The sequence below is a fragment of the Protopterus annectens genome, chromosome 1.part1 (genome assembly GCF_019279795.1).
Source record: "Protopterus annectens isolate FY-2018-M chromosome 1.part1, PAN1.0, whole genome shotgun sequence".
In the NCBI taxonomy this organism is placed as follows: Eukaryota; Metazoa; Chordata; order Ceratodontiformes; family Protopteridae; genus Protopterus; species Protopterus annectens.
The window spans coordinates 575,163,570-575,175,909 of NC_056726.1; positions in this window are offsets into that span (position 1 = coordinate 575,163,570).

The following is a 12,340-nucleotide window of genomic DNA, read 5'->3' on the forward strand; positions in this document are numbered from 1 at the left end:
GTGTATTTCCTGTTTCCCATCCACTCATCAAGATTTTTCTTGAAGAGTGCTAATGAAGAACTTTGCTTGACATAGATGGGTAGCCTGTTCCAGAGTATGGAAAGTCTCTGGGACATGAATCTATCCCTCCAGCATGTCCTGTTTATTGTGGTGACAAGGTTTAGGTCCCTAGAGCATGTAGCACAGAGGGATTGGGATTTATTTAGGTGTAGCATGTCCAACAGCTCTGGGTTTGACATAGCTTTATATGTTAGGCAGAGATCACCTTGGAGTAGGCAATATGCTACTGAGTAAAACTGGAGTTTTTTGAGACAAGCAGTGTAGGGCATCTGTCTGAGGCCAGTAATCCTCTTTGTGAGGTACTTCTGTGGCCTTTCCAGCTGCTGCAGATGTCTTTTGAGGTACATTTCAAAAGGGGCATTGTACTCTATAATGGGTCTAATGAGTGTCGAGTAGAAGGGAACAATGACCTCTTTTTTCCTGGATGAGAACCCTTTTATGATGAGGTGTGCCATGTAGAAGGACTTCCTGACTACTGTGGCGATGTGACTATCAAAGGACAGAGTACTGTCCACCTTGGTCCCAATGTCTCATCACACATTCGGTGTTAAGTAGACTGCTGTCTATGTAGTAGTTCATGGGAACAGAGTTTTTACCAAAGGGGATGACAATGCACTTTTTGGCATTGAGCTTGAGGCCATGGCTCTGACACCAGGCATCTGTCTCAGCGAGGCCCTTCTATAGGATTTCCACATCATTTGGGGACTCGACTATGGCTCCTAGTTTGCAGTCATCTGCGAACTTTGTTAGCCACCGGCCTTCTGTGCCAGCCTGTACTTCAGAGAAGTAGATACCAAACAGGAGAGGTCCCAGGACTGAACCACTTGTCACTGGTTTGAGGTCAGATTTGGAGTGTGCAACTTTTACAGTGTGGGTTCTGTCAGTGTGCCAATTGGCACCCCTTCTTGTGACATAGGGATTTATACCGAGTTTAGTGAGTTTAGCTATAATTCCAGAAGAGGGGATGGTGTTGAAAGCCTTGGCGAGGTCAAGATAGTCTGTGTGAACCACCTTACCCTCATCTACGGCTTTGGTGACTGCCTCAAAGAAGTCGATCAGTTTCAGGAGGCATGATCTGCTTTTCACAAACCCAATCTGGGTGGGATCCAGAGTTTGGAGATTATCTATGTCTTTGTTTATGAGTTCCATGATGATACGTTCCATGGCCTTGCAGACCAGGCTTGTCAGGCTAATAGGGTGATAGTTCTCAGGATCAGTGATGGCTCCCCCTTTGTGTAGTGGGATAACTGTTGCTGTACACCATTTAGTGGGCACAAAGCCTGATGTGAGGCTATGATTGAACATGGTGCTTAGGTGGGGAGCCAGTTCGTTCTGAAGTTCATGTAAAATTTAACCTGGGATGTTGTCCGGTCCCATGGATGTTGTGTTTTTGGCTTTAGAGAGTGCAGCTTTTACTTGCGTAGTTGTGATTACAGGGACTCTGCATTCTTCCTGTATAGATATGGGCCCTTTAGGGGGTGAGGGGGGTAAAGTTAGCACTGAACCTATCTGCCAGGATGATGGCAATATCAGTTGGTTCTGTAATTTTCATGCTGTTGCGCTGTAACTCAGAGCAGATCTGGGTGTTGCCATTGAGATTCTTGACATAGCTATAGAATGCTTTGTGGTTGTCCTTAGAATCAGTGGCAATTTTGTTTTTGTAGCTAGCTTTGGAGGATCTTATAAGGGATCTCAGCTTCATACTGAGGCTGACCAGGGAGCTCCTCCACTCATGAGATTGTACTCTCTTTTGTAACAATTTCTTCCTTCTGTTGTACAGTTTGTTTATGGCAGGGGACCACCGGATTGGCTTCCTTTTTTTTGGAGGATAGCGTCTTGGTTCTGTTTGGGTAGCACGATCCATGCACTCGTGTAAGTACTTATAGAGTGCATTTGTGTAGGATTCAGCAGTCGTAACTGTATTGTCCATCTGCATGGGTGTCATGAAGTTCACCACTTCTGTCTTAAGAAGCATACAGTTGGCTTTGGAAAAATTTTTTACCATTCTTTCCTTAATGGGAGGGTGGGGGCAGGATATGGATATCATGGGTGATTAGCTTATGGTGGGATCGGACCAACGAGGAGTTGACTTCAGGTGTGGAACACCGGTCACTCATGTTGGTAATGACTAGGTCTAGGATATTGTTGCCCCTGGTGGGGGTGTGGATAAGTTGATCCAGGGCATTGGAGTTTATGAATTCCAGAAAACTTTGTGTGAAGGAGTTGGTACATGAGTAGTTTTCCCAGTTAATGGTGGGGTAGTTGAAATCACCCATTATTAGGGTTTTTGGTTGAACCCTAATATTTTCGAGTACATCAAGAAAAGAGGAGTGGGAATCCTGGGGCATGGTGGGGGATCTGTAGCAAGCTACAATTTGGATTGTAGTTTTGCCCAGAGTTAGTTGCACTTGGATAACCTCGGATGCATTATGCTGATCAGCTAGCCTGGAGGTGTGGATATCCTTAATGAATATGGACACACCTCCGCCTTTGGTGTTCCGGTCCAGGTTACATGGCCGAAAAGTGTGGTATGACCTATAGCCTGGTAGTGCAGCAGTGCTGTCTAGTGCCTTGAACCAGGTCTCAGTCACTGCACAGATATCGATGTTCTCCATTTTAAGGAGTGCCTTGAGTGAGTGCATTTTGAGATTTAGACTTCTAGCATTGAGTAGCATTACCTTCAGTTTTTGCTTGCCTGTTCCTGTTACGGTGGTGAATTTGTCATTTGGACCTTGCCTAAAAAAGGCACTATAGGGGCGGCAAGAGCCTTAGCCAGTATCCGGAATCCCAGGGGTGACAGGCCAGGCTATCTCTGGCAAAGCATCATGGTCTGTCGACCATGTCATCCCAAGCAGACAGATACTGGATCCCCTTAGAATGACATCAGAACCTTAGCCAATTGTTGAAGTCAATCATTTTGTCCTTGTACTGCGGTATCTTTCTGAGCAATGGCAGAATGCTACTCAGGGCTAGGGTCATACTTGCCTGGGCTACAAGATCAGAGAGCTCTTCCATGTCTCTTTTCATGTAGTCTGGGGAGGTACATCTCAGGTCGTTCACACCAACATGGACAAAGACAGAGTCATATTTGTACTTGTTGTGGAGTGACCTGAGTGCATGGGTTATTTGGCGGATCCTGGCACCCAACAGGCGGCTGACAGTAACCTTCTCCTTATTTAGCCTGGTGAGTGGGACATCATTGTGCCTGACTATAGAGTCACCTATGACTAGTGTGTTGGATGCATTGTTTTGCCTTATTGGCTGTGATTGAGTGGCACACTGAGTCTGTGGGCTATGTGTCATTTGGGTTGTGTTGGGGTGTGGAAGTTGCTTGTGTTTCTGCTTTGGAGGTCTCTGTTGCTTGGGCAGATTATTATTGAGAGCCTCCATGAATGTTTTTGTGTTTCTATGTGTGGAGTTTGGTGGTATAGATTTAGTGAGACTATGTGATAAGTGTGGTGTGGTGCAAGTGTTTACCTTCTCCTCTTTAATGTCAAGTTCAGTCTTGGTTGGAGAGAGCTTTACCTCCAGTTTGGCTAGATAAGTGCATCTCTCATAGGTTGTAGTGCTGGGTGGTAGGAGGAGAGGGCTGTCTGTGTACATGAGGCAATTTCTACGTTGCTCCAAGATGCCCAGATTCATCAGATAGACAGGAGAGAACATTGGGAGCTGACCCTTGGACATGCCTTTATAAAAAACTATTTTCCTCTAGATAAGTGAGGAAAGTGAGTACAAGAGCTGTATTTCTCTAAGCAAGTGAGGAAAGTAAGTGCAAAAACTGTTTTCCTCTAGTTAATGAGGAAGGTTGAGTGCTATAGTAAATATTAGCTTATTTAGCACTTACAAGTTCTGAACAAGTGCTGAGCACGAATAAGCAAATTCAAGTGCTAAAACTAAGAATCTGTATCTGCACTAGACTAGTTACAGGAAAGAAATAAGTGCAAATGGTGGCTTTCAAATCAGAAAGTTGAGAGAGAGATGGAAAAGATTACCCAGACAGCCAATAGCTACAATTTCTGGGCCAGAACCACTCTTTATGTGGTAAACAGGTTAGCTAGTGCTTACCACTCCCACTGACAAGCTAGAAGGCTTCCTTCAAGCACAGGAAGGTTTGGGGGGCTCAGAAGCTTACATACAGTCCTGGATACAACAAATCTGTATCTGGACTACACTAGTTACAGGAAAGGTAGGAAACAGGCTTACAGTTTTTTTTTTTTTTACAGAAAAGTAGCTAAAACAGCAGTAAAAACAATTCAAATGCAGTGCAAGTTAGCACACTTGAGTATGTAGCAATATTAGACCAAACACAGTTTAAAAAAATGCAATTAAATTAAAAATGAATAAAAACAAGTGCAGAAGGAGTGTATTAGGTAGACTGTGGTGAAGAGATGGGACTGGGGGGAGTGTCCCAGATCAAATCTACCGTGGGGCGGACAACTGCAAAAGCCACCAAATTTAAAAAACAAACCAGAAATAGGGAGAGTGGGTGGGACAAAACACTTTCAGCAGAGATCTGAAAAACTATACAGTGAATCAAAAATAACAGTGCACAACTCTGAATAAAATTAGTCCAGCAACAGTTTACAGTGCACAATTCTAAAGAACCAAAAAATATATACTTAGCTCTGTATATTTCCAGATAGTTTGAAAAGAGCTCTGTTAGACACAGGTTTCAGCAATGATATGCAGGCTGTTAACTAACAGGATCTATTATTATGCAAGTAATCATTCAGATAGTCAGATGACACAAGCTGTAAAAAACAGTTAAACCAACTTAAGACACAGCAGAAAATAGGGGGAAGTGGGACAAAACACTTTCAGCAGAGATCTGAAAAACTATACAGTGAATCAAAAATAACAGTGCACAACTCTGAATAAAATTGGTCCAGCAACAATTTACAGTACAAAATTCTGAAGAACAAAAAAATATATACTTAGCTCTGTATATTTCCAGATAGTTTGAAAAGAGCTCTGTTAGACACAGGTTCCAGCAATGATATGCAGGCTAACTGTATGCAGGGTTTTAGGAGCTGAGACACTTAGAAGTTGTGGCATGACAGATGAACCATCTACAATTTCCCTATGTCCATTAGACACATGTCCTACACCAGTTATGGTTGTCTTGTTTCACATCCCATTGTGTAACTTGCACATGATGTGCGTTACAGTGGAAGTGTGCTTCACATGGATGGGGAGCATGTTACATATAGGGTGTAGTCTATGTGATACATATCTGTCTCTCCAGCATGTCCTATTTATACCTCAGTCAAAGTATAGGTGTGTAGAACAGATAATTCTTGTGCTAGTCCTTTCTTGGATATGCAGGAGGTACACAGTGGGATCTGATGCCTCCCTGTATGGCAGCCATACACCTCTCCTCCAAAGCATGTAGGAGACAGAATACACTGTTACAGCCTTGACATGGTCTGCATTAGACATCTTATGTACATTATGTATTGGTTTACTGTGCAACCTCTGTGGCTGTTACAGTTGTCGGATACATCTGTGTAGTTACATAGCAAAGGTGGCATTACACTCATTGATAGGTGTGTGCCAAATACAGTGTAACAATGGCATTCTAGGATTTACATGCCATACCTTTCTCTATAGGTTGTGCAACATTGACTGAATCCCCACATCTTACCAATCCATGAAAGTCAAAGGCTAGATCACTCTTAGTGTCCATAGGTCCCTGACTACTGGGTCAGCTGTTGGAGGTGTGCAGACACTACAATAATTACCAGGGGTGGATGACTTCCCAAAGGATAGTATTGTGCATTCCTTGGCATTTAATAATTGTCAATGGCAACAAGTGAATGTGTGTGTTAGCCCATCCTGGATAACTGTTGGTTCTGTGTGGGATTCAGTGACACCTCCTAATTTGCAATCATCTTCAAATGTAGTAATTCTGAGGTCACTGACAGTGGCCATGACTGCAAAGAAGGGAGTGGCTAGAGAGGTAGTCCCAGGAATGATTTGTGAGGGAAGTCCACTGATGACTGGCCTCATTCTAGTGGTGGACTACCCAATGCTATCATCCTGGATAATGACTGGCAGACACTTGGCTATCCACCAGCTGACATACTAGTGGTAAATAACCTCTACAGTTTTTCAACAATGCCTGACAGCCGAATAGTGTCAAATGTCACAGGCCATGGTAAGTGGAGTGAGTCATTTTCCCCCTCATCCATTGCATAGTTTAACAGTCAATGAGGTCCACCAGTTAGGGTAGGCATAATCTGCCCTTGACCAAAACAAACTGGGTTTGGTTCAGTATCTGTAGGTGTACTACATTGTTACTGATCATTTCCACAATAACTCTTTTCATGGCTTTAAATATCAGACTACTGGTGAAATTGCGTGTCACTGCAAGCTAGTTGTTTTGTGTGCAACTTGGTATTGAAGTAAATTCCATCATGGTTTCCAAGAAAATAGTCATCCAAGGTGTCTATGTCTGTACAGAGCACATGCAAACAATGGAGGGGGATGCAATAAGTACACCCTGTGAAGGTAAGGAGGGAGTATTTACACAGTTATTCTGCAGTTGGAGACTACTCAAGCAGTGTGTGCTCAAAAGACACAATTACCTTCTGAAGACTGAAAAGAGGGGAGTCCCCTGAATTGCTGATGCTTGGAAACTACTACTGCTGGTCTCACCACAACCACTCTTTCTTGAGATAATATATTCCTATACTTTTTCTATCAGCAGAAGCAAAATGTTAGTACCAAACTCAAAATAAGAAGCAGGCCACCACAGCCTGTTTGTTCATCCACATAGTTGGCCCACTATAGGCTTGACAGACTCTTTTTTAAATAGATGTCTTGATTATCAACCAGAGCAATCGTTTGAGTTTTCAGGTATTATGTCTTGAGTTATGGGGGTGTTAGGATTTAACTAGGGTACTGAAAAGATGGTGTTTAGGAACACAGATGCAGCATCACAGTATAATGTTCAATGTCAGGTGACATAGACATTCAAGGTTGCTCAAACAAGCACCACAGTGGCAGTGATTCATGTTAGGTGACAATTTCATAGCAATTCATGCAGCTTGACCTTCAACAAGTTAATGGTGGACATCTGCATGACATAGATCTAAGACCTAGTGCAGAGGAGTGGCCACCTTGGGCCAAAGTGTGTCTACCTTCAGCATGTCCTAGCTATGGCATACTATACATTTATTTTACAGGAACATGTCTGTGTTCTCATATCATGTCACACTACATCCAGTTTGCTGGCTGGTTGTTTGACAGGCATTGCAGAGTTGCAAGGCCAGAGTTATGACTGCAAAGTTGAATAAGTTCTCTGTACATGCACTGACATCCACATCTTCACTGCAAGGAGTGCCTACAGATAGTGTGTTTGACACTGTCAAGCACAAGGGTGTAGCAGCATGACCTTAACTTTGCTGGAGTTGTATGTTGTCACATTTGTATGTATGCTATTGCGACCATGCCTAATAACAAGATTATGGCTAATATAAGGGACACTTGCCTGGCAAAGAATCATACTCACTCAACCACTGTCAGATGCGGTTTTACCTTAGGAGAACTACATACAGGTAATAACATGTTACATTTCAGCATCTGTCAGGCTACTGCCTAATGATGGCCTGCTGTGACATGCACACAAGTAAGGCTCGATTGCTAATGGCATTACCAATGACTGCTGATGAAATGTGGAAGGTATCCCTACCCCTCTATTCCTATGTCACACAAATACAATGTGTGAGAGATGTGACTATATTACAAACCTTGATTCTGTGGTGTTTCACACACTAGTCAGTACATATGACAATGAGCAGTTTGCCAACATGCACACTTCACCTCCTACTCCACCCACACCCATGTCACACACACTTGCATGTGTGGATCTCCTTACCACACACATATGAAAACAACAGACACCTCAGCACCCCGAATGCAAGCTCACTACACATAATCATACCTCTGCAGAACACAGTACACATAATAGCTAATGCACCACTGTCTCCCTGGTGAAACACCTGAGGCAAAACACAAAGTCAAACCTATTATTCATAGGTGATTACATCATGAGACACATTGATGTCCCTCTCACCAGGTTACATATGGGAAAGATCACAGTTAGCTGTCTGTGATATGCCATACCACACATTCACACAAGTCTGTCAACACAGACAAACAAGTCTATATTTTCACTGCTGTAATTCCAATACAGACTGCATTTCTGTGAACTGATTGAAAGCTGATAGATTTGCTGTGAGCAGAGTTGGAATCTATTCCAAACTGATAAGTACACTTTTTGCAACTTAATTTGCACTGTGTTGTAGTCATACATTTGCTTATTATTTATAGTGGTACTGTATTGTTTCTGTCCCTTGTTGTCTCCACTGTGTTTCCCACCCACCCTCCCTGTTCTTGTTTTGTGGTGGTAATCTTGGTGGCTTTGAGACTGCCCGCCCCTCTTGTAAATTTGTATTTGGATACTCCTTCTCGGCCCATCTCATTTGCTCACTCAACTTCTGATTTCAGGCACTCCTACTGTGTAAAAAGAGAGCATTTGGGAAGGACAACCCCTGTAGCCTCTTAATCCTGCTCTGTTCCCTCCCTCAAAAAAAAAAAAAAATATATATATATATATATATATATATATATATATATATATATATATATATATATGGTTCATAGGTTCATACTAAGCTAACTGCTCTTGTGAGCCACTTTAAGCCTAGCCAGTTATCCCTTGTGAGACTCAAACCCTGCACCTTGTATTTGTAAGGCAAATACCTTAACCATTAGGCCACCCTCCCATATATATATATATATACTTTATTCAGCTGTTCTTACTGTAACTGTCTTAGTTGCTGTTCTGTGTGCTATCTGTTCAATCGCTCTTACTCTGCACTTATTACTGCTTGGTAATAGCCTTCTAATTTAATGCCTTCTGCACTTGTTTTTTAGTCATTTGTTAATTTAATTGCATTTAATTAAACTGTATTTGCCGTAATATGGCTACACATGTGTGCTAGCCTGCACTGCATTTGAATTGTATATACTGCTGTTTTAGCTGCTTTCTGTAAAAAAAAAATTCTAAGCTTGTTTCCTGCCTTTCCTGTAACTAGTCTAGTCCACCAGGACAGTTTGTAAGTTACTGAGCCCCCCAAGCCTTTCTGTGTTGGAAGGAAGCCTTCTATCTTATCAGTGGGATTGGTAAGCACTAGGTAGCCTATCTACCACAGGAGGAGAGGTTTCTGGCCCAGAAATTATAGTTTTTTGGCCGTTTGGGAAGATTTTCCATCTCTTTCAACCTTCTGATTTAAAAGCCTGTGTTTGCACTTGTTTCCTGCCTTTTCTGTTACTAGTCTAGTCCAGGTACAAATTTGATGTATCCTGGACTCTTTGTAAGCTTCTGAGCCCCCCAAGCCTTTCTGTGTTGGATGGAAGCCTTCCAGCTTATCAGTGGGAGTGGTAAGCATTAGGTAGCCTATCTACCACAAGAGGAGTGGTCCCTGGCACAGAAATTCTGGCTATTGGCCATTTTGGGCAGTTTTCTTCCATATCTTTCAACTTTCTGGTTTGAAAGCTGCACTTGCACTTGTTTCCCGCCTTTCCTGTAACTAGCCTAGTCCAGATAGAGAGTTGCTGTATCCAGGATTGTTGGTAAGCTTCTGAGCCCCCCAAGCTTTTCTGTGTTGGAGGGAAGCCTTCTAACTTATCAGTGGGAGTTGTAAGCACTAGGTAGCCTACCACAAGACGAGTGGCTCCTGGCCCAGAACTTGCATCTCAGTGGCTGTTTAAGCAGTTTGTTTCCCATCTCTTTCAACTTTCTGGTTTAAAAGCCGCATTTACACTTGTTTCCCGCCTTTTCTGTAACTAGTCTAGTCCAGATACAGACTTACTGTATCCAGGACTGTTGGTAAGCGTCTGAGTCCCCCAAGCCTTTCTGTGTTGGATGGAAGCCTTCTAGCTTATCAGTGAGAGTGGTAAGCACTAGGTAGCTTATCTTCCACAGGAAGAGTGGATTTTGACCCATAAATTGTAGTTTATTGGCCGTTTAGGAAGTTTTTCATCTCTTTCAACTTGCTGGCTTAAAAGCCTGTGTTTCTGCTTGTTCCCCACCTTTTCTGTAACTAGTCTAGTCCAGGTACAGATATGCTGTATCCATGACTCTTTGTAAGCTTCTGAGCCCTCCAAGCCTTTCTGTGTTGGAGGGAAGCCTTCTAGCTTATTAGTGGGAGTGGTAAGCATTAGGTAGCCTATCTACCACAAGAGGAGTAGTTCCTGGCCTAGAAATTGTAGCTATTGGCTGTTTGGGCTGTTTTTTCCATCTCTTTCAACTTTCTGGTTTAAAAGCCACAATTGCACTTGTTTCCCGCCTTTCCTGTAACTAGCCTAGTCCAGATACAGAGTTGCTGTATCCAGGACTGGTAGTAAGCTTCTGAGCCCCGCAAGCCTTTCTGTGTTGGAGAGAAGCCTTCTAGCTTATCAGTGGTAGTGGAAAACACTAGGTAGCCTATCTACCACAAGAGGAGTGGTTCTGGCCCAAAAATTGTAGCTTATTGGCCGTTTGGGCAGTTTTTCCATCTCTCTCAACTTTCTGGTTTTAAAGCCCATGTTTACCCTTGATCCCCACCTTTCCCATAACTAGTCTAGTCCAGGTACAGATTTGCTGTATCCAGGACTGTTTGTAAGCTTCTGAGCCCCCCAAGCCTTTGTGTTGGAGTGGAGCCTTCTAGCTTATCAGTGGGAGTGGTAAGTGCTAGGTAGCCTGTCTACCACAAGAGGAGTGGTTCTTTGCCCAGGGATTGTAGTTTATTAATCATTTGGGAAGGTGACCATCTCTTTCAACTTTCTGGTTTAAAAGACCACATCTGCGCTTGTTTCCCATCATTCCTGTAACTAACCTACTGGAAAGCACTAGAAAGCCTTAAATTGATACAAGCCTTCTAGCTTAAAAGAGAGGCTTTGGAGTGTATTTTCTTGCTGTACTTAACTGTTTTCCACCTAAACGCTAATTTTCCAGCATTTATTGTAATTTAAAAGCTTGTTTTTGTTTCACATATTGTACTTATTTGACTGCCTGCACTTTTAAAAAGTCATTTTTTGTTTAAATAATTTAACTGTTGTAGGCTACACACTAAAGTACAATAGCCTTTTCTGATCACTTGTAGTCGTTTAAAGCTGTTTTAAGTGTACTTTTTATTGTTTTTGCCTTATCTTTTCAAAAAAAAAAAAAAAAAACATTCCTTGTTTCCCACCCTTCTAAGCTAGTATAGTCCAGTTTTCAGGCTAGTGCTGAATTCAGGGCTGTGTTACAAGTTTCTGAGTTACCCATACCTTACTTGGATAGAGGGAAGTTTCTCTGTTCACCTGTGAGAGAGGGGAACTTTGAGCAGCCATCTGTCCCTGAAGTAGTGGTTCCAGCCCAGAAGTTAGTAGTTTAAAAACTGCGTTTGCATGGTTTTGCACGCCGGGCAGCACCGGTTAGCTGTGGTTAAATTATTCCCGGTTCTAAGTCTCCTCTTCAGTTTTTCCCTTTTAACTAGTCTAACTCTCAACCTAAGCACTCAAAAAGCATTCTACAGTTCAGCACTTGCTCAGCCCTAATAGCAAGCATTAATATACCCCAGCACTTGAATGCCTAGCAGGGCAAGGCTCTTTATCCACCCCTCACCAACCAAGCAACTAAGCAGCTCACCCTATAATTCAGGAATGACCAAAGGGCAACTTCAGGTGTACTCTCCAGTCCAGCTTGTGAACCTGGGTATCCTGAGGCAATGTTACAACTGCTTCATGTACACAAACAACCCTCTCCTCCTACCACAAAACACTAACATATGCGAGAGATGCAATTATACAGCCAAACTGTAGGCTAAGGTCTCTTCACCCAAGACTGAAACAGACAGTCATGAGGAGAAGATTAACACTTGCACCACACCTCCAGCCTCACAGAGACTTACTAAACCAGCATTGGCAAAAAATACACATAAATACACTAAATCATACTAGGAAGCTCTAAATAAAAACCTGTAAAAGCATCAGCGAGCTCCAAAGCAGACACCCAAAAAACCTGCACCTCCCTTCACAATCCAGACAACACATAAAACACAAAATCAATGTGCCGCACAATCACAGCCCTTAAGGTGAAATAACATACCTAACACACTAGTAATAGGTGACTCTATAATCAAGTACACTAAGTCCCACTCACTAGGCTGGACAATGAGAAGGTTACTGTTAGCTGCCTGTCAGGAGCCAGAATATGCCACATAACGCAAGCACTCAGTTCACTCCAGAACAA